Here is a 22,993-nt window from a genome sequence, read left to right on the forward strand (position 1 = left end):
TCGAAAGAGCACTATATACAATAAATACAATCCCAAAAGTTATATTTACATCTTCAAAAGTCTCGAGTCAAACCACTCTAATATACTATAATCACAACCAGCAGAAGATAGACCCTAAGGAGGGTCCTTATACAAACCACCAAAACAAAAACAGACATACTATATGTCCAACTATTACCATCAAACCTAACTATACTAGTGTACGAGCCAAAAGTTCCCGCGTCGGCCCCTGCTAAGGAAAACAAAAGGAAAGGGGTAAGCTATATGCTTAGTAAGTAAACAGGGGCGAAAGTATAAATTTCACGTAACAACAGTTACACAGTAAGAGTAAAGCAAAAGCAGAAAAGTAACATCACATAATAAGGATACAGGTGGCTCCAAAGCCAATTCATGTGCCATGTATGATCTCCTATCGACACTCCGTCGACTACAATTAATGATCCGTAGAACTTCACTTGTACTCCCACCGTATACCTTATCACCTTCTCTGGCCAGGCACCTCACAAACTTGCTCGAGCGAACGAAATTGAGCTTGGTTCACAAGCTCAGGTCACAAACTTGGTCCACATAATCGGTGAACCGGATTCACAAACTTGGTGACCTCAAACCAGGTTGGACTGACTTCGACCAAGCCCTAACCGACTCGAATAGTCCATCTAGGTCATGAGATCGGGCCCCAAACTCACAAACTTCACAAAATTTATTCAAAAGTCACCCCGAGCCACAAGCTCAAGGGGTTTAGTTCCAAAATGATTCATATACATATGTCATGTACAAATGTGTGCGCAAACTAGGGTTTAGGTCGAGTGCGATAAAGTACACCCTCGCCTAGGTACCCTTTTCATACATATCGAAACACATAATCAACTAACACGTAAAAGCGGCCTGAATACTTACTCAAAATACAAAAGTAGTACAAAAGCGGAAATCACTTCGTGTGTTGGTTAGTAGTGGGCCCCACCGGCATCGCCTAGCTCACCACTGTCTGAAATAGAAGATTTTATCACATTATATCACAAACGGTTACTAACAGACCCAAAACAAGCAAAACGGTAAAAGCCGACACACGCAAGTACGGAAACGGCAAAATTGGCACATGCAAGTGCGCGGAACGGCAAAAGGAAACAGCCAAATCTGCCATCTCAAACCGTTTTGATCAAAGATTAGGATAGGAAAGTCTGATAAAAGTGAACGAGACACTATTTTGAAGCTATGAGAAAGGGCTACAAATCTCCTGAAGAAACTTTAATCTAGATCTGAATGGAAGCAGGTCAAAATTGTAGAAAACAATACCAGAAATTTACGTCTTAGGGTGATGAACAGGGTTGTTTGCTGGACCATAACTCCCAGTTCACAAATCCAAATCAGGAAATTCCAAAGGCATTAGAAAGCTGAGACATAAGGCTAAAACTTTGATGTTTTGGCTAAGACCTGAATCTATTCAGAACAGAACGAAAATGGAGTGCCAAAGTACCCGTCAGAACTGTCCAGATTCAAAGGCAGTTCTGACGATAAATCTTGTTTCGGTCATAACGGGAGCTACGAAACTCGGATTTCGACGCACCATAAAGTATCCTCTAATTATCTCTTAGCACCCGATAAATTAAACCCAATATTCGAAACTTAACCTAATCGGCCGAATTTTTCCGAACTTACCGCACTAGTGGGTCCCACGTCCGATATACGTTCTTAATTTCTCAAAAACTAACCGATACTAGAAAAATTGATGCGATTGCGCACGAGACCCAAAGTGTACAAGTAGACCCTGTGAAGGTGCCCCTAGGCCCAGTGACACGAGCACGAGTTAAGAGATTCAAGGAGTCCCTCCAAGCCTTGGTACGTGCCATCCAAATCCAAGAGAAACCGGCCATTGAAGGAATTGAGTTGGAATATCCTTGCACGACTACTAAAATGCTGCTTACAATTGAAGATGCAAGTGTTCAAGATCCAGACGGCGGACTGAGCCGCAGTTAAGTACCCTCGCTGAGCCGTACGGGGATCTCGCTTAAGATCTATAGTTAGTTGGGCTAGCTTTCGGTCAAGTGGAGGCCCAAGGGCCTGGCCGAACTTTCCTTGTTATCTTTCCAGTTTATTAGGTCTTAGTCACGGCTATTAATAGCCTCAAGCCGCATGTTACATTGAGTTTTTTTTGAGAGTATTGAATAAAATTTCCAGAATTTCGTCCATTCCTTGTGGCAAATTCCCTTAGCTTGTGAAAGCTAAGTTGAACATCCTAGAGCTGATCCTAGGCTGTTCGTGACTTATCAATCAAGCACACATACTTGATTGTGGCGTCCTCTACCGTTAAATCTGTTCTTGAGTGGTCCAAGTTCGGGTTCAACTCCATCAAATCTTCATCGTGTTCCTCTAGATCCGAAGTTGCTTCCGCGTCTCGCATCAGCTGGCATCAGAGCTGGTTAGAGGTATCACGAATATCCTTTTTTATTGTTTTTAGATCTATTTTAGTCTTCTAAATTCGTAGCTCAAGTGCTCGGGTTTGTCAAGTCTGAAATCTGTCTTGGTTGTTTCCTTGTCAGAAATCTGTCTTTGTTGTTTAGTTGTTGTCCGAAATTTTCTGTCCAGTTTTGTCTTGTGTTTATGTTCTGTTTAAATCCAAAAAAAAAAAAAAATCTATTGTGGTGCATACCTTATTGACATTCCCTTGAGTCGTTGCTGGAATTAATTTGCTGGGATACCGAATCTGTTTGCACTTGTTTCTTGAACCTTTGTGTTGTTGCTTTGCAAAACTCGAACATCAAAACCTTATTGGGGAAGTCTTGAGTTTCTTGGATCAAAGAGGTTAATCTTGGCAGTCTTGAAACCTGAAATAAACCTTCAACTGTGTTCTTGTTTTCATTGAACTTTGATCTTGAAACCAAATCTGTCCAAGTTGTTTACGTTAATTGCTGTGAAATTCTGGTCTAAACTAGCTGGATATTGTGTGAAAACACCCCAACAGAAGTCAAAAAAAAATTCTAAGAATGACGGCTCTAGTTTCCAATTTTTGACCAGCCTTCAAGTTTTACCAAATCTGATTCAAACTTGGACTTCCAAATCTGAACAACCTCCAATTCTTGACCAGCCTTCAAGTTTTACCAAATCTGATTCAAACTTGGACTTCCAAATCTGAACAGCCCTAGTCTTGGTCAACCTTCAAGCCACCAAATCTGATTCAAACTTGGACTTCCGAATCTGAACAACCTCCAATTCTTGACAGCCTACAAGTTTACCAAATTTGGTGCAAAATCTGACCAGCCCCAAAATTTCGAATTTGAACCACTTGGGACTCCCAAATCTGACTAAACTCCAAGGTTTCCAATCCTTGACAACCCCAAGTGTCCAAATCAGATCAAACTTTCCAATTTCCGAATCTTGAATTCTTGAATTTTCCTAAAACCGTTGGAGCAATTGTGACACCCGATTGGGCTGAGTTTTAGGTAGTAGATTGCCCATTATTTGAGCAGCATAAGGCCACCCAAAATACTCCAAAACCCTTACCAAAAAGACCACGGACCAGCAGCTCAACAAATTCCAGAAAATTGGGTTTCGGGTAGAGTTTTCTAGGATTTTCAAAATTTCAGCATTCAAGTTAATTGTCTTACTTTCTTTTGCGTCGTTAGTTATTGTCCAGCTATATTCTAAGTCTTGAGTCGTGTCTAGGTCTTCAGTCATTCAACTCCATTTATTGCTACTAGCTTGTGTGTCACTTGTTGACTAGTCAAGAACGTACACTGCGGTGACGCCTGGTTTGTTCAACTCGAGCAACAAGCAAGCCAAGGAATTGCTTGGTAAGATTATTAGAGAGTGATACACTTGAGTGAAACACGAGTGTGAGTGACCTATACATCGTATTAAAAAAAAAGAAAGAAAAGAAAAAAAAAAGAGAGAGAGGAACTCGTTTTGTTTATTTGTTTTGCAGGTGGACTAAATATGTCTAGTGGAGTTGGTGAACAAACCATGGACATCAAATTACAGTTGGAAGCCATGATGAGGGAGTTCAAACGATTGCTTAAGAATGAAATTGAGCCATTGCATGATCGAATTGATCAGTTGGAGAACTCGAGACCTCCACCTACCCCGAGTAAGGGCAAAGAATCGGCATACTCAAACGATGAAGAGGAAGCATTTGAGGGAAGGTACCAAAATGATCAAAGGTTCCAACGTCGAGGAGACGACACCATTAAAGGTGTCAAACTCAAGATTCCCTCATTCCAAGGCAAGTCGGATCCCGAGGCGTACTTGGAATGGGAACGAAAAATTGAGTTAGTCTATGAATGCCACACCTATACGGAGGAGCAAAAGGTGAAACTAGCAGCCGTAGAATTCACTGACTACGCCTCCATTTGGTGGGACCAACTTAGACTAAGCCGAAGGAGAAATCGTGAGAGACCTGTGGAAACTTGGGAGGAAATGAGGAGTCTGATGAGAAAAAGGTTCGTTCCGAGCTACTATAGCCGAGATCTACACCGTCGGCTACAAGCTCTCAACCAAGGGTCCATGTCAGTTGAGGATTATTACAAGGAGATGGAAATGGCCATCATGAAGGCGGATTTGCGTGAAGATGGAGAGGCCACGATGGCTCGTTTTCTACATGGATTGAGGCCCGAGATTGCTGAAGTAGTGGAACTCCAACACTACCTCGACATGAATGAAATGCTAGAGAAGGCGGTTACAATTGAACGGCGCCTCAAGAGGAGGGGTACTGCACGACAAAGCACTACTTATCAAGCTGGAAATTGGCGCACTTCTCAACCAAAAAGGGAGGAGAAGGCCGCAGCTCCTTCTTACCCTCCAAGGCCGAATGGCCTCCCTTCCAAGGCGACGCCCAAGCCTGACTTTAAGGCTAATAATGCAGCTTCCAAACCACGTGGCCGAGACACCAAGTGCTTTAAGTGTCAAGGATTTGGCCACATCGCTTCTCAATGCCCCAGCCAAAGGACCATGTTGGTGTTGCCAAATGGGGAAATTGTATCAGATGAGGAAGAGGAGTACGAGGGGATGCCACCTCTAGAAGAGGAAGAGAATGAATCGAGTGAGGAGATACCTACGCATGAGGAGATTGGATGCCTAGTGGTTCGAAAGGTCCTCACTACTCGCGCCAAAGAGGAGGAAATGGAGGTACAACGGGACAACCTTTTCTACACAAGGTGTCATATCAAGGATAAGGTGTGTAGTGTTGTTATTGATAGTGGGAGTTGTGCCAATGTCGCTAGTCTACTCATGGTAGAAATGCTAGGGCTCCAAGTTATCAAACATCCAAGACCTTATCGCCTTCAATGGTTGAACAATGAAGGGGAAATACGTGTGTTTAGACAAGTGAAAGTGCCATTCCGAATTGGCAAGTATGAAGACGAGATTACTTGTGATGTCGTGCCAATGCAAGCAAGTCACCTCATTCTTGGACGGCCTTGGCAATATGATCGCGATGTCGAATTCAAGGGAAGAGCTAATAAATATGTCTTTACTCATTGCAATAGAAAGGTGACACTTGTACCTCTCACCCCAAAACAAGTGTATGAAGATCAAATGAGGCTCCAAAAGGAGTATGAGCTAGAACTTGAGAGGAAAAAGCGAGAGAAAAGTGAGGAAGAAAAAGGAGAGAGAAGGGCCGAACCCCTAGGGAAGAAAAAGGCAACAAGTGGGTCGGCTATGAGAGAAGAAAATAAGGGGAAGCTAAGCTTGCTAGCAAAAGCCAAAGATGTAAGGCGAGCTTTGTCTTCCAACCAACTCTTACTTATGCTTGTGTGCAAAGAAGAGTTGGTCACTTCATCCATATCCACTGACTCCTTGCCTTCTACTATTTTACCTCTCTTGCAGGAATTTGAGGACATATTTCCTGAGGATGTACCTGATGGACTACCACCACTAAGGGGAATCGAGCACCAAATCGATCTCATTCCTGGAGCACCATTGCCTAACAAACCAGCCTATAGAATGGGTCCTGAGGAAACAAAGGAATTGCAAAGGCAAGTGGAGGAATTGCTAAGGAAAGGTTGGGCTAGAGAAAGTCTAAGTCCATGCGCTGTACCAGTGATTCTCGTGCCAAAGAAAGATGGAGCGTGGAGAATGTGCACCGACTGTCGAGCAGTCAATGCAATCACGGTAAAATATCGTCACCCTATCCCTAGGTTAGATGATATGTTAGATGAATTGCATGGTGCCATTATATTTACTAAAATTGATTTGAAAAGTGGTTACCACCAAATAAGAATGAAAGAGGGAGATGAGTGGAAAACCGCTTTCAAAACTAAACATGGTCTATACGAGTGGTTAGTAATGCCATTTGGTTTAACTAATGCACCTAGTACCTTCATGCGTTTAATGAACCATGTTTTGAGACCTTTTCTTGGGAAATTTGTAGTGGTTTACTTTGATGATATTCTGATTTATAGCAGAAGCTTAGAGGAACACCTTGAGCACCTCAAAGCCATCTTTGAAGTACTTCGAAGGGAAAGGCTATATGCCAACCTTAAGAAGTGCACATTTTGCACTGATCGTGTTGTGTTTCTAGGATATGTTGTAAGTGCGCAGGGCATTCACGTAGATGAAGAGAAGATTAAGTCCATCCAAGAGTGGCCAACACCTACCTCAGTAAGTGATGTGCGCAGCTTTCATGGATTAGCAAGCTTCTACCGTCGTTTTGTGAAGGATTTTAGCACCATCGCTGCACCTCTTACCGCAGTCATAAAGAAGAACGAGAAGTTCTTTTGGGGGGAAGCCCAAGATAAGGCTTTCCAATTGCTGAAACACAAACTCACACATGCACCACTCCTTGCAATACCTAACTTTGATCTCACTTTTGAAGTGGAATGTGATGCATCAGGTGTAGGAGTAGGAGCCGTACTCATGCAAGGAGGGAGACCGATTGCCTACTTTAGTGAGAAATTAAATGGCGCGGTCCTCAACTATTCAACTTATGACAAGGAGATGTTTGCCCTTGTACGTGCTTTGGAGACATGGCAACACTACCTACGTGCACGGGAATTCGTCATCAAAACTGACCATGAGTCTCTCAAGCACCTAAAAGGACAACAAAAGCTGAGCAAACGACATGCCCGATGGGTAGCCTTCATTGAGTCTTTTCCATACGTCATCAAATACAAAACAGGTAAATCTAATGTCGTTGCTGACGCTTTATCTCGTAGACACATTTTGCTCACTGCTTTAGATGCTAAACTCCTAGGCTTTGAACTCATGAAGGAGTTGTATAAGAATGACTTGGATTTTGCGAACGCTTATGCCAATTGGGGAAAATCTGACTTTGAAAAATTCTTCGTACATGATGGGTTCTTATTTTATCTTACCAAGTTGTGCATTCCTCGAGGGTCCATACGTAACTTACTTATTCAGGAGTCACATAGTGGTGGACTAATGGGACACTTTGGTGTCACCAAGACATTAGCTGTATTACAGGAACACTTCCATTGGCCTCGCATGCGCAAGGACGCGGAGAGGATTGTTGAAAGATGTGGCGTGTGCCACAAAGCTAAGTCTCGGGTCAACCCAAACGGTTTGTATACTCCTTTACCCATACCTCACCAACCTTGGGTTGACATTTCCATGGATTTCGTGCTTGGGCTACCTCGTTCAAAGCGTGGCCATGACTCTATATTTGTTGTGGTAGATAGGTTCTCCAAAATGGCTCACTTTATTGCATGTCATAAGACGGATGATGCTTTACACATTGCTGATTTATTCTTTAAAGAGGTTGTTCGTTTGCATGGCATACCTAGGACTATAGTATCTGATAGAGATGTCAAGTTTTTGAGCTATTTTTGGAAATCTTTATGGGGTCGGTTGGGAACCAAACTGTTGTTCTCTACCTCTAGTCATCCTCAAACGGACGGACAAACTGAGGTAGTCAATAGGACTTTATCCACACTCCTACGTGCAATCATAAAGAAAAATATCAAGTCATGGGAGGAGTGTCTACCTCATGTTGACTTTGCATACAATAGGGTTGTGCATAGTGCTACACAATTCTCGCCTTTTGAAGCTGTGTATGGTTTGAACCCCTTAACTCCCTTAGATTTGTTGCCATTACCTTCTTCTGAGCATATGAACTTAGATGGCAAGAAGAAAGCTGAGTTCGTGAGATCATTACATGACAAGGTTCGTACCAATATCGAGAGGAGGACGGCCCAATATGTCCAACAAGCTAATAAGCACAGGCGCAAGCTTGTCTTTGAACCAGGTGATTGGGTCTGGTTACATTTGCGCAAGGAGAGATTTCCAAACCAACGGAAAAGCAAGCTGTCACCAAGAGGAGATGGGCCTTTTCAAGTCATTGAGCGCATCAACGACAATGCATACCGCTTAGATCTGCCTGGTGAGTACAATGTTAGTGCTACATTCAATGTTGCTGATCTAAATCCATTTATTGCAGGGGACGAGTACGATTTGAGGGCAAATCCTTTTCAAGAAGAGGGGAATGATGCGATTGCGCACGAGACCCAAAGTGTACAAGTAGACCCTGTGAAGGTGCCCCTAGGCCCAGTGACACGAGCACGAGCTAAGAGATTCAAGGAGTCCCTCCAAGCCTTGGTACGTGCCATCCAAATCCAAGAGAAACCGGCCATTGAAGGAATTGAGTTGGAATATCCTTGCACGACTACTAAAATGCTGCTTACAATTGAAGATGCAAGTGTTCAAGATCCAGACGGCGGACTGAGCCGCAGTTAAGTACCCTCGCTGAGCCGTACGGGGATCTCGCTTAAGATCTATAGTTAGTTGGGCTAGCTTTCGGTCAAGTGGAGGCCCAAGGGCCTGGCCGAACTTTCCTTGTTATCTTTCCAGTTTATTAGGTCTTAGTCACGGCTATTAATAGCCTCAAGCCGCATGTTACATTGAGTTTTTTTTGAGAGTATTGAATAAAATTTCCAGAATTTCGTCCATTCCTTGTGGCAAATTCCCTTAGCTTGTGAAAGCTAAGTTGAACATCCTAGAGCTGATCCTAGGCTGTTCGTGACTTATCAATCAAGCACACATACTTGATTGTGGCGTCCTCTACCGTTAAATCTGTTCTTGAGTGGTCCAAGTTCGGGTTCAACTCCATCAAATCTTCATCGTGTTCCTCTAGATCCGAAGTTGCTTCCGCGTCTCGCATCAAAACTATAACGAATCCTATTTTTCTCTTGTGCTAAAACACACACTAGAATACCGCATATAAACTATAGCTCAAGCTTACGAATAATACATAAACTAGGGTTTTATCATAAGCAAAGTTAGGGTTTTCAATCTTAGCCGAGCTTAGAGTTTCTCCTTAGCCCTAAAACCTTAATTTAACCGTAAAAAATAATAAATAACCCTAATATCAACTTATGAACGGACTGGGGCCTCACAATCTCCCCCACTTAGGACAATTTCGTCCTCGAAATTAATTCTTTGGTCAAAGCGTACCTTCGAAACCTGCCGCAGGGTCAGTCACCTCTTGTTGACCCATTGCATACTCTTGCTGGCCCTTTGGGTCGATTTTCCCCTGCATTTGACGGCTTCGTTGTAGTCCCTTCAGTCGGTGGCTTGAGTCCTTGCTTCTGCATCTTGGGGCACCGGGCAATCAGATGTTCGGTGCTACCACATTTGAAGCATTTCCGTACCGAACTATTTTTCCAGCAATTTTCATCAGTGTAATTGCCCTCACAGAAATCACAGGTTAGTTTAGTGGCCGTACTAGACCTTCTACGCTGGGCGCTCCTCTGGGGCTCTTGCCCTACCGGATCTCGCCCAAAGTTGTTCAGGGTTCTTGGGTCGTGGACCGTCTGTGCCTTTACTTGTCTTAGCAGGTGGCTCGTTTCGCGAACTCTGTCCAACCGTTGAGTCATTCGAGCTGGGTTGCCTCCTTTTCCGGTCATGGAAGGCTTTAACCTGTCCCTTGGCAGTCTCAATCCGTTGTGCTTTTTCTAGCGCTTGGCTAAATGTGTGCAACTGAGCAGTTGCTAGAGCCTCCTGGATCTCCACATTCAAGTCTTGGACAAAGCGACGAATTCGCTTTTGCTCTGTTAGTACCAGCTCTAGGGCAAAACGGGAAAGTTTCGTAAACTGAGTTTCGTATTCCGCCACACTCGATGCCCCTTGACGTAGGCGGATGAAGTCATCCTCCCTTTTTTCTTGCACAATGGGCGGCAGGTATTTTTCGTTAAATTCCCGTTTGAAGTTGATCCAGGTCCAGGGGGTTTGTTCGCGCTCCCACTTGGTTTTAATCACATTCCACCAGGCTCGGGCGGCCCCTTCAAATTGAAAAGCAGCAAAGGATATTTGCCGTTCCTCCGAGTACCTAAGCGCGGCAAAAATATCTAGCATACGGTCCATCCAACCCTCCGCTAGGTCAAGGTCGGGTCCACCTACAAACTTAGGGGGTGTAAATTTTTGGAACCGTTCTAAAGCACGGTTCTCTCCCTCATGATTACCCGGATTATGTCCCCGGATTATGTCCAAGGTTCCCAGTACTGCTCCCCTGGCCCTGTTGATTTGACATTCGCTCCAGAAGATCGGCCATCCGCTGGATGGCTGTAGCGACTTGGTCTGGCTCTTGTCCTTGTTCCCTTTCAGGGCTTCGTGCTCACCCTCTACCTCCACCTCGAGTACCGGAGGCCATTTAAGTGCAAAAGTCTATAGATCGGAACATTACATATACTTATTATCCAAACTATGAACAAAAGTACGGACGTAAAGCGTATGCATAGAAGACACACAAAAGATAAGTTCAAAATGCTATTCAAATATATACATATATTTACAAAGTCACACCAAAAGATTTACACATTATCGACCTCCAGTCGGTACAAAACCCAATGTACACATGAGCACTGGCTCCAAAATCTAGTCAGCCAACCAAATAACAAAAGAAAGCAGTCATGCTAGATCTAACAAAAGTCATACACTAGCTAAACAAAAGTACAAAAGCGACCCTAATCGCCTCCCCTAGGGCCCAGGTTCCCAACGGAACCTAAGGTGTCCACCTCGTCCATCCTCTCTGGACCAATGGCCCGTGGCGGTGCCTCTGCGGCTAGATCTAGTAGGAGCTCGCAGTCGACAGACATACTCCGAGCCCTATCCCTCAGCTGCCTCTTCATAGCGAAGAGGTGCTGGTGTGTGTCCTGAAGCTGACGGTGCAAGGCATCCGTCCTCTCCCTCTCCTCTCGGAGCCAACCTCTCTAGCCTCGTCTAGCTGTCTAAGCAGGCTGCATCGCTCGTCGTCCACAGCCAGGACGACCTCTTCAGGATAACAGTATGTGTACCAACATCCACAAGGTCGGTGCGCCACCTGCCCAAAAGGGGAGTATAAAGTGTAAGGCTCTCCAGGTCTCTGCCGATAGCGGATCGCCCGCTTACGCAGCACTCGATCCTCTACACCTCTCGTACTCGGAAATCTCGGTCCCACGCCACTGGGTCCCGCACCACTCAAACCGCCCGGATACATACCTACAAAACATTAAGTCGTCAGTCAACCGGCATTTTAGCTTAAAAGATATCATTCAACTTAAAATGGTCAAATATGCCTAGTGCCTATCGCGTATGTCCCACTTGCCCAAGTCCTCTAACCTAGGCGCTCTGATACCACCTGTGACGACCCCATTCTCCCAAGGGCGAACCCAAGGGTATCGGCGGGCCGCCTGCCTAGCTCGCGTCAGGACTCAAAACTTAAAGCAATAAAACTAGATAAATCGAAAGAGCACTATATACAATAAATACAATCCCAAAAGTTATATTTACATCTTCAAAAGTCTCGAGTCAAACCACTCTAATATACTATAATCACAACCAGCAGAAGATGGACCCTAAGGAGGGTCCTTATACAAACCACCAAAACAAAAACAGACATACTATATGTCCAACTATTACCATCAAACCTAACTATACTAGTGTACGAGCCAAAAGTCCCCGCGTCGGCCCCTGCTAAGGAAAACAAAAGGAAAGGGGTAAGCTATATGCTTAGTAAGTAAACAGGGGCGAAAGTATAAATTTCACGTAACAACAGTTACACAGTAAGAGTAAAGCAAAAGCAGAAAAGTAACATCACATAATAAGGATACAGGTGGCTCCAAAGCCAATTCATGTGCCATGTATGATCTCCTGCCGACACTCCGTCGACTACAATTAATGGTCCGTAGAACTTCACTTGTACTCCCACCGTACACCTTATCACCCTCTCTGGCCAGGCACCTCACAAACTTGCTCGAGCGAACGAAATTGAGCTTGGTTCACAAGCTCGGGTCACAAACTTGGTCCACATAATCGGTGAACCGGATTCACAAACTTGGTGACCTCAAACCAGGTTGGACTGACTTCGACCAAGCCCTAACCGGCTCGAATAGTCCATCTAGGTCGTGAGATCGGGCCCCAAACTCACAAACTTCACAAAATTTATTCAAAAGTCACCCTGAGCCACAAGCTCAAGGGGTTTAGTTCCAAAATGATTCATATACATATGTCATGTACAAATGTGTGCGCAAACTAGGGTTTAGGTCGAGTGCAATAAAGTACACCCTCGCCTAGGTACCCTTTTCATACATATCGAAACACATAATCAACTAACACGTAAAAGCGGCCTGAATACTTACTCAAAATACAAAAGTAGTACAAAAGCGGAAATCACTTCGTGTGTTGGCTAGTAGTGGGCCCCACCGGCACCGCCTAGCTCACCACTGTCTGAAATAGAAGATTTTATCACATTATATCACAAATGGTTACTAACAGACCCAAAACAAGCAAAACGGTAAAAGCCGACACACGCAAGTACGGAAACGGCAAAATTGGCACATGCAAGTGCGCGGAACGGCAAAAGGAAACAGCCAAATCTGCCATCTCAAACCGTTTTGATCAAAGATTAGGCTAGGAAAGTCGGATCAAAGTGAGCGAGATACTGTTTTGAAGCTATGAGAAAGGGCTACAAATCTCCTGAAGAAACTTTAATCTAGATCTGAATGGAAGCAAGTCAAAATTGTAAAAAAAATACCAGAAATTTACGTCTTAGGGTGACGAACAGGGTTGTTTACTGGACCATAACTCCCAGCTCACAAATCCAAATCAGGAAATTCCAAAGGCATTAGAAAGCTGAGATATAAGGATAAAACTTTGATGTTTTGGCTAAGACCTGAATCTATTCAGAACAGAACGAAAATGGAGTGCCAAAGTACCCGTCAGAACTATCCAGATTCAAAGGCAGTTCTGACGATAAATCTTGTTTCGGTCATAACGGGAGCTACGAAACTCGGATTTCGACGCACTTTATACCGTTTCGAAGCCAAAACTAAGATCTACATTTCTTATGAAGGAGTTACCACCCAGATCGTACGGTATCAAAACCGAAAAAGTCACGGGCAGAAGCTAAACTAAAAACGCATAGAACCTGATGTTCAAAACAGGCTTGAGTATTTCATCTATAACTCATGATACCCTAATCCGTTTGACCTGAAATTTTACAGGCATATTCAGGACCACTCAGTCCAATTTCGAGTGTAACTACGTCAAAAATGTAACATACTACACCAGAATCGCAAAACAGGTTCACAAACCGTATTCTAGTACAAAAATCATAAAACAGCCTACATAAGTCCAAATCCAGAAATTCCAAAGCCATATGAAAGCTTAGAAACAGGGCTACATTTTATTAGAAGACCTAAACAACCAATTCTGAAGCATTCTAAACCAAAATAACCAATTACAATCGCAGTTCTCAGGTTCGGGTAGAAACAGGACAGCAAGGGTAATTCCGTCTTTTCACAAGCTACTCTACTCCGATTGACCTGAAATTTTGTAGGCACCTCCAAAATGTTATTCCCTACAACTTTCATGTTTTAAGCTAAGGCCAAATCGGCCTCTAACCAGGAGATACAAAACCGGACAGAATTGAAGGGTATGAAACCCTAGCTTGCTAATTTCTCTTCCAAAACAGAAATTTCTTGCAATTAACTACCATTCACACCAACTAGCTTCATTCTCAATCATTTCCAATCATCATACATAGCCACATAATATTAATCATATGCAACCAGCAAAAATAGAAAACTTCATCAATCTTAACTAAAATCAAGAAATAGTCCACCAAATCACATTTATAACAACCACAAGTCATTACTTAAGCATCTTTAGATAGAAGAGAGAGGTTCCATAGTCACTCACCTTAGAATCAAAGAAGAGAGACCACTTAGCACCTTGAGCTTCCAAACAACTTCACCACACAACTCACTATCACTCACTTAATGATTTCTATGGAACAAAAACAAGGTTAAGTGGTTGTATTCTTGGATTTGAGCAAGAGAGAATCAAGAAGTTGAAGAGGTTTTCTTTCTTCCTTTCTTGAGAGAGAGGTTCGGCCAAGCTTAGAAAAAAAATGAGGAATTTTTGGTGATTTTTATGATTTATTTAGTCAATGGTAAGACAATGAATAGTAGTCTTACTTAAGGACCAATCCAAGGGTGACACTTGTCACCTCCATTAATGCAAGTCTATCACTTTGTTCCCTCTCACTCTAATCCATAAAGTATCCTCTAATTATCTCTTAGCACCCGATAAATTAAACCCAATATTCGAAACTTAACCTAATCGGCCGAATTTTTCCGAACTTACCGCACTAGTGGGTCCCACGTCCGATATACGTTCTTAATTTCTCAAAAACTAACCGATACTAGAAAAATCATCTAAAACCTATATTTACTCATAAAAATTATCTGGGGAATTTTTCTAATAAAGAAAATGTGGAAAAAGACGGGCGATAAATAAAACTCCACTTAAGCTTTCTAATATTGTAACACTAGAGGTTTACTAATCCAGAGTTTGCCATCCATTTTCAAACTTGTTAAACCTCTGTAAACTATAACGAATCCTATTTTTCTCTTGTGCTAAAACACACACTAGAATACCGCATATAAACTATAGCTCGAGCTTACGAATAATACATAAACTAGGGTTTTATCATAAGCAAAGTTAGGGTTTTCAATCTTAGCCGAGCTTAGGGTTTCTCCTTAGCCCTAAAACCTTAATTTAACCGTACAAAATAATAAATAACCCTAATATCAACTTACGAACGGACTGGGGCCTCACATGACATCCTTATCAGAGACAATTGTCCTAGGCATGCCATGCAATCCAATGATTTCTTTGAAAAACAAATCAGCAATATGCGATGCATCATCTGTTTTGTGACATGGTATAAAATGTGCCATTTTTGAAAATCTGTCAACAATAACAAAGATGCTATCATTTCCCCTCTTTGACCTAGGCAACCCTAAAACAAAATCCATAGAAATGTCGGTCCAAGGTTCCTTAGGTACAGGTAAAGGACTATAAAGGCCATAGGGTTGAAGTTTAGACTTAGCTTTGTGGCAAGTGATGCATTTAGCCACCATTCATTCCACATCTCGCTTCATCCTTGGCCAATGGAAGTGTTCTTGAAGGATAGCTAAGGTCTTAGCCACGCTAAAATGTCCCATCAAGCCACCTCCGTGTGCTTCCCTAACAAGTAAAGTGTGAATAGAGCAGTTAGGTATACATAGTCGATTGAGGTAGAAAAGAAATCCATCAAGGATGTAGAATTTACCTTGAGTTACTGAACCACAAGAGTCATAAATACCTGAGAAATCTGGGTCATTGGTGTATAACTCTTTAACTAATTCAAATGCTAACAACCTTGCACCAAGTTGAGTGAGCAAAGAGTACCGGTGTGATAATGCATCAGCAACAACATTAGTTTTCCCCACTTTGTACTTAATCACATAAGGGAAGGTTTCAATAAATGCAATCCACCTAACATGACGCTTATTCAACTTGTGTTGTGACTTAATGTGCTTAAGCGACTCATGGTCAGTGTGTATGACAAATTCCCTTGGTCTCAAGTAATGTTGCCAAATTTCTAAAGCACGGATTAAGGAGTACAACTCCTTATCATAAGTAGAATAGTTCAAAGCTGCCCTATTGAGTTTTTCACTAAAGTATGCAATTGGTTTGCCCTCTTGCATTAGGACAGCTCCAATACCCACCCCAGATGCATCACACTCTATTTCAAACATCTTGTCAAAGCATGGCAATGCAAGTAGTGGTGCGTGTGGGAGTTGATGTTTAAGTATTTGGAAAGCACGTTCTTGAGCATTACCCCACACAAATGGCTCATTTTTCTTAATTACAGCAGTTACAGGTGCAGCAATGGTACTATAAAAACTAGCAAGACCATGGAAGCTGCGTACCTCGGAGTAGACCATTCTCGAATTGCTTTAACCTTCTCCTCATCCACTTTGATTCCTTGTTTACTCACAACAAAGCCTAGGAAGACAAGTTGATCAGTACAAAAGAAGCACTTCTTAAGGTTAACATAGAGTTTTTCCCTTCGAAGTACATCAAGAACAAGCTTCACATGTTCAACATGCTCATCTAAGCTCCTACTATAAATCAAGATGTCGTCAAAATACACAACCACAAATTTTCCAAGGAATGGACGAAGTACATGGTTCATCAACCTCATGAACGTAGTAGGTGCATTAGTTAGTCCAAATGGCATAACTAACCACTCGTACAAGCCATGTTTGGTTTTAAAGGCCGTTTTCCATTCATCCCCCTCTTTCATCCTAATTTGATGATAACCACTTTTTAGATCAATTTTAGTGAAAATCACAGCACCATATAGCTCATCTAACATATCATTAAGTGTAGGAATAGGGTCACGATATTTTACCGTTATTGCATAACGGCCCTACAGTCAGTGAACATTCGCCAACTTCCATCCTTTTTAGGCACCAAGATGATGGGAACTGCACATGGGCTCAAGCTTTCTCGTGCCCATCCCTTTGTTAGAAGCTCTTCGATTTGGTGTTAGAGCGCCTTTGTCTCATCTGGTCCCATTTTGTAGGCTGGTTTGTTAGGAAGTGGGGCACCTGGAACCAAGTCAATTTGATGCTCAATTCCCCTTATTGGTGGTAGTCCATTTGGAATCTCATCGGGGAAGACATCCTCATAATCCTGCAAAAGAGAGACAATACTAGATGGTAGAGTATTAGTAAGATCATTTGTAATAACCAACACCTCTTTGCACAAAAGTACCAAGATGGGTGTATTAACACTCAAAGCTTTTCTTACTACATTGGTTTTTATCAATAGATTTTGCCTTTTCTCTCTCTTTTCAATTTTGGCCGGCTTACCATATGTCTTTTTCCTCTCAATTTTCTCGGCTTTATCATTTTCTGTTGAGCTCTCGGCTTTTTCTATTTTTTTCTTCTCATTCTCAAGCTCACTCTCCTTGATCAGGCTTTCTTGATCTTCACGAGCTTGGATAGGAGTGAGTGGCACAAGCACAATCCTCTTCTCACCTTGCTTGAAGGAGTATTTATTGGTAATGCCATCGAATGTAATTCCCTTGTCGAATTGCCATGGTCTTCCCAATAGTATGTGACATGCTTGCATAGGGACCACGTCGCATAACACCACGTCCTCATACTTTCCAATTCGAAAAGGTACTTGGACTTGCTTGGTCACACGAACATCCCCACTATCGTTCAACCATTGCAAATGATAAGGTGTTGGATGTCGTAGAGTGGGTAGTGCTAGTTTCTCCACCATCAAGGCACTAGCGACGTTAGCACAACTACCTCTATCTATGATCAAACTACATACCTTGCCTTTGATATAGCAACGAGTGCAGAAAATGTTCTCCCTTTGTGCATGGTCGGCGTCTTTCACTTGGGTTGCTAAGGCTCGTCTAACAACTAGTCCAACTCTAATGTGTGAACAAGCCTCGGCCTGCACAATGACCCAGTCCGAGTCCCATTGGGCCCAGTCACATGTGCACGGGCCAAGCTCTTCAAAGAATCACTCCAAGCCCTGGTTAGGGTCGTCCAAGACCAACATGGAGTTCACAAAGATATTGAGGGCTTGGAGAGGGACAATCGAGTCATTTACACCATGATCCAAGCCCACGAAGAGTCAAGCGGGCCACCAAGAGAATAAGGCCTTAGGCCCCATCAATTAGTTAGCAATTAGTTAATGATTGAGTAAGAGCAGGTTTTAGTCACTTAAGCCTATAAATAGGCTTGCTTTGTAAGGTTTAAGGGTAGACGTTTCATCAATAAAATTAGTTTATTTTCATTCCTTCTTCTAAGAAGAGAGTTCGAGCACTTTACTTGCTTTGGCAAGGGTATTGAGCAGTCTTGCGTCCTGTCCTAGATTGTTCTACCGACCTATCCCCTGGAGTAACCACCTTCATCGGAGTCGTCGTCCTACTGTCTTGAATCAAATCATGTCGTCTGTTTGGTTCTAGATCCCGCAATTCCACACGTTGGACAACCTCGCTAGATCCTTGGGCAAACGTGCTATGTGTCTCGAAACAAGTTGATCGAGGAACGTATCAGTTGGCTTCAGAGCTTTGGTTGAGGTATCTTCCGTTATATCCGTAGCTTTGTCTTAGTTTTAATTGATTATGCTACCTTGTTTTTACAAAAAAAAAAAAAAAATTCTGTCCGTATAGTTTCTTGTTGTGTGAGTCGTTATTCCTAATCTGTCCGAAGTCCCTTTGGTGTTGTTTGCATTCTGTTCGGTTAAAAAAAAAAGGAATTTTTCTGTTCGTTAGTTCTTGTCCTTGCCGCATTAATTTTTGTTCTTGATTGCACGGTTTACTTTGAAAGATTCTGCCCCGCTATTGGTGAGTCATGTTGCATCAACATTCTGGCCGTAGATTGCCCCCAATCTGACCTTGATTTGTGCCATAACTTGGTGGAAAAATTTCTGCCCAAGTAGTGCTACAAATCTGGCCGTCACTTGGTTGGAATCGTTGAGTCGCAAACTTGTTCGTTGTGCACTCCAATTCTATCCAAAGTTGTGCGTATTGTTGCTAGTACCAATCTAACCAGACCTTGTACTCTTGTTGCGTCAATTCTGTCCAGCAATTGGCCATAGCCGAAACTACAAAAAAAAAAAAAAAAAAGGTGTTGAGAATCTTAAAGGAAACTACAAGCATCTAGGGCTTGAAGTTCTTGATCAAATCTTGGAGTTTTGGGGCTGTTGGTTGTAGTAAGTTAGGGCCTGACCAGAATCTGGTTGTGAACCTTTTCGGCCAGGTGTAGTTACATTGCTAAGTCAAAAAAAAAAAAAAAAAGGATCGAAACAAAAAAAAAAAAAAGAAAGAAAGAAAGCCTTCGGGTGGCACAAAGGCCGAACAAGAAAAGGGAAAAGAACTTGGTTCTTTTATTGCCAAACAACAACCATTACATATTGTTTCTAAGCAAACCAGAAAATTCGAACAAACCAAAAGAGAGAAACTCAAAAGTTTTGGCCTACCTCTTCTTGAACTTCTTGATCACCTTGAACTTTGATTACTTGTACTACCTTTTGGGATTCTTGAGGTTCTTGATCATCTTGGGTCTTGAAGACTTGCACTTCTCTCCGAATAAAAAGTTTCTTGTAAGATCTTGCATCCATACGAGGCTTTCTTGTTTTAGGAGTAAATTTCTTGGGAGTGTCTTGAGCAAGTTGCTTGGGGGATTCTTGAGTAACATTACTCGCATTATCTTGGGAGGCCATTGTCTTGGAACAAGAACCAAACCTGTCTTGAAGGAGGGAGGGCCGAATTGCTTGTCTCTTGGGAGTAGAGAGAGCCGACTTGCTTGGGGCAAGTTGCGGCTGTGAGAGAGGGAGCTTTATAAGGGTGTAGCCGACTTGGGGGAAGGGTTTTAAGGGGGAAAGAATTCTGGAAAAATTTCGGTTGAGGGAGGAAAGAAACCAATCTGTTTTTGGAGAAGGATTAGGAAGTTGCTTAAGAGAGGTCTTCAAGGGAGCTTCCAACTCTAACTTGTTTTCCAAGTTAGTTTAGGAGACTAAGTAAAATACTTGGATAACTCTTGAACACTTTCCTATATTCTCTCATCCACCTTAGGAAACCACTCCTACTTTCACTCCTACGTTTTAGGAACCACTCCTACTTTCACTCCAACGTTTTAGGAACCACTCCTACATCTTAGGGATCTAGGGTTTTGCTTTCTTCTTAGCATTATTTTCCACATCTGCCCGCCCCAATAAACCTCCAAAATTCGTCTACTCCATCTAAAAAATATCACCCAATTGTGTCCTTCACTCTTGCTTACTCTTGTGGGAAAAGTTGGTGACGATTATTAGACTCGAGCAACATTTCTCAACTACCTAAACCAACAGGTAAAGGTACTTGGTAAGTCTAATAGAGTGAATTGAGCACTACACACGAGTGTGAGGGATACACTAAGGGAGTGAAGTGAGATTATACTTGCACTTTCTTTGCTTGTTACTAACCTTTTGCAGGGGCATCACGAAAGACATGGAGCAACAACAAACAACCACCGATCACTCATTGTTGTTCGCCGCAATGAAGAATGAGCTCAGGCGAATTAGTGAGCAACAAATGGAGGAGTTGCACACTCGTTTTGACGAGTTGTCCAGGAGTCTTACACGAGGCTCTCGTTCGAGATCCCACAACCGAAGTAACCATGGCACCAAAGAGGCACATAGCGAAGACTACTCCGCTAGTGAGGATGAGGAGCGACCCGAGAAGACTAGGAGGGACACGCTTAAGAGCGAACTCAAGAGGCTTAAGATTCAAGTCCCCGCATTCAAAGGCGAAAGTGACCCTGAAGCTTACTTGGAGTGGGAAGGCCGTATCGAGATGGTCTTCGACTGCTACGACTATAGCGAGGAACAAAAGATTAAAGTTGCCACCGTGGAGTTCACCGACTACGCACTAGTCTGGTGGGACCAAGTAAGGACCAATAGGAGGAGGATGGGAGAACCACGTGCCCGGACTTGGCGAGAACTCAAGGCACTGATGCGCAAGCGATTTGTTCTTAGCTACTATGTGACAGCCCCACCTTCCCCTAAGGTGAACCAAAGGGGTTAGCGGACTGCCTGCCCAGCTCTCGCCAGGACTAACGGTTCAATTTACGTCGATCTATTACGTTTCGGAACTTACCATTGCGCGCAAACAATTCAAAATCACAAAAATAAAAAAAATGAAAATCGAAGCCGAAATTTATCCAAACCACGGCCAAGCATATATGTACATTGGAAATCAACATTTACAAGCCAAACGGCCTACCAAAATATCCATCTAGTTCATACAAGTGCAATTAGGCCAATACAAGCCATCCATTAAAGAAGTACATATTCGGTTTGCCTATCAAAAGGAAATGAACCCGTTACACATTAGGGTTTCATTTCAAGAGCTATACAAAAGACATTTACAAGCTCAATTTGGCAAATGACTATCCAATCCATTCACAAAAGTAGTTATATCCCTGTAAGGAAAACAAATAACACGGAATGAGCTAAAGCCCAGTGGTATACTACTACATTAGCAACCAAAGTCACATAAGCATAACCAATCATTTAAAGTACACCATAAGCAATGGAGTAAAATGGTAAAAGGATACAGTCGGCTCTCAAGAGCCCATTTCCACACTTGCAATCTTGATCCAACCTCATTGACTCTCCGTCAATGTTACAAGTACCAAACCGTAGACCACCCTTTACTTCCACTTCCTTCCACCCAACATACCCCAACCGGGCCCGCACTCCATTTCAGTAGCTTTTGGTAATACTCGAGTATACCGGAACCAAGGGTCTCATTACCACAAGGTTCCCCAGTACAGTCCCCGTGGCATGACAATTTTCACGACCAAGCCCTCGCCGGCTCGATCCAATTGACTACCAAACGGGGTTGAGTTCAGTGATACAGTAAAGCCGTTGGACAATCATCCCAAACGACACCAATTCAGTTTCCATACATGGAATTCAGTATCTCATATAACAAATGCAGTATTTCCGTAAAACGGTAAATAGCTATAAAGGAAATTACAAGGGGTGAGGGCGGTCAAGTACACCCCCACCTCAATCATTTCCAATAACCAAATAAGCCTTCAAGGCAACAATTCACATAGCACGAAGTCACATTGTAACAAATAAGTGAGTAGTATACTCACCAAGCAAGTAAATGGTGTTTCATGCACCACGATCACCAAGACGTCGTGAGCTACCGTCACGCCCTAGAACATGTAACACATATAATAAGACTCCACACCGAGCCATAAACAACACCAATTCACAACCCCAATAGGGTTTTATAAACATATACAAGCATGATAGCAAACCAGAAATTAAGAGAGGGCTTTAACTTAAGCCTTGATAAGAAAACCGGATTTGACCTCATAATGCGGTAATGGCACAACTCTCACTACAATTATCGGATGGGGGTGTAAGACCCACAATTTCGAAGCCAAGAAACAGAGCTACAACAATGTAGAAGGTCACTCAATCCAGTTCCTAACACAACTAGGTCAAATATGCAAAATACTATACCAGAATCACCAAAACAGGTTTGCAAAACACAGAAAACTGTAATTGGTATATCTCAGTCCATACAAGTCCAAATGCCGAAATTCCAAAGTCATAAGTTAGCTAAGACATCCAGCTACATTTCATCAGAAGACACCAACTCCAAAATCCAAACCAATTCCAGTCAAAATGGCCAATTACTATCGCAGTTTTCGCATTCTGATCAAAGCAGAACAGCTACAGTAATTTCATCATATCTCACTCTACACTAATCCAAATGACCTGAAATTTTACAGACACCTAAAACACATCAATACCTACAACTTTCATGTTTTGAGCAAAGTCTAATTCGGCCTCTAACCCTATGATCTAAGACCGGACAGAATTGGGGATTTTCAAACCCTAACTTTTCACAATGCACTCCAAATCCAAAATTAGTTGTATTTATCCACATTTCACACCCACTAGAGTCATTATAGGCCATTGCCAATCATCATAATCAACCACACCATCATAATCCAATTAAACCAGAAAAATCATCAATAAAATAAAAACTTCACCAAATCACTTCAAACCAAGATAAAAACCAGAAATTTCAGCACTCTAATCACTAATAAGCATAACATAAGCATCATTAGGTGTAGTAGGGTGTTTCAAGCCTCACTTACCAAGAAACAAGAGAGATGAAGATGTTGGACACCTTAGCTCTTCAAAC

At 42.6% G+C, this 22,993-nt stretch overlaps 1 long non-coding RNA gene across 1 annotated transcript; it reads right to left on the reverse strand.

Moving 5' to 3' along the window:
• Positions 1-20,976: 20,976 nt before the first annotated feature.
• On the reverse strand, positions 20,977-22,136 carry LOC140008045 (uncharacterized). Its single transcript, XR_011815460.1, has 2 exons — positions 21,927-22,136; positions 20,977-21,242 (listed from the first exon to the last, which is right to left on the reverse strand). It is a non-coding gene; the product is annotated as an uncharacterized lncRNA (long non-coding RNA).
• Between the last annotated feature and the right edge of the window lie 857 nt (positions 22,137-22,993).

The sequence above is a fragment of the Coffea arabica genome, chromosome 6c, assembly GCF_036785885.1.
Source record: "Coffea arabica cultivar ET-39 chromosome 6c, Coffea Arabica ET-39 HiFi, whole genome shotgun sequence".
In the NCBI taxonomy this organism is placed as follows: Eukaryota; Viridiplantae; Streptophyta; class Magnoliopsida; order Gentianales; family Rubiaceae; genus Coffea; species Coffea arabica.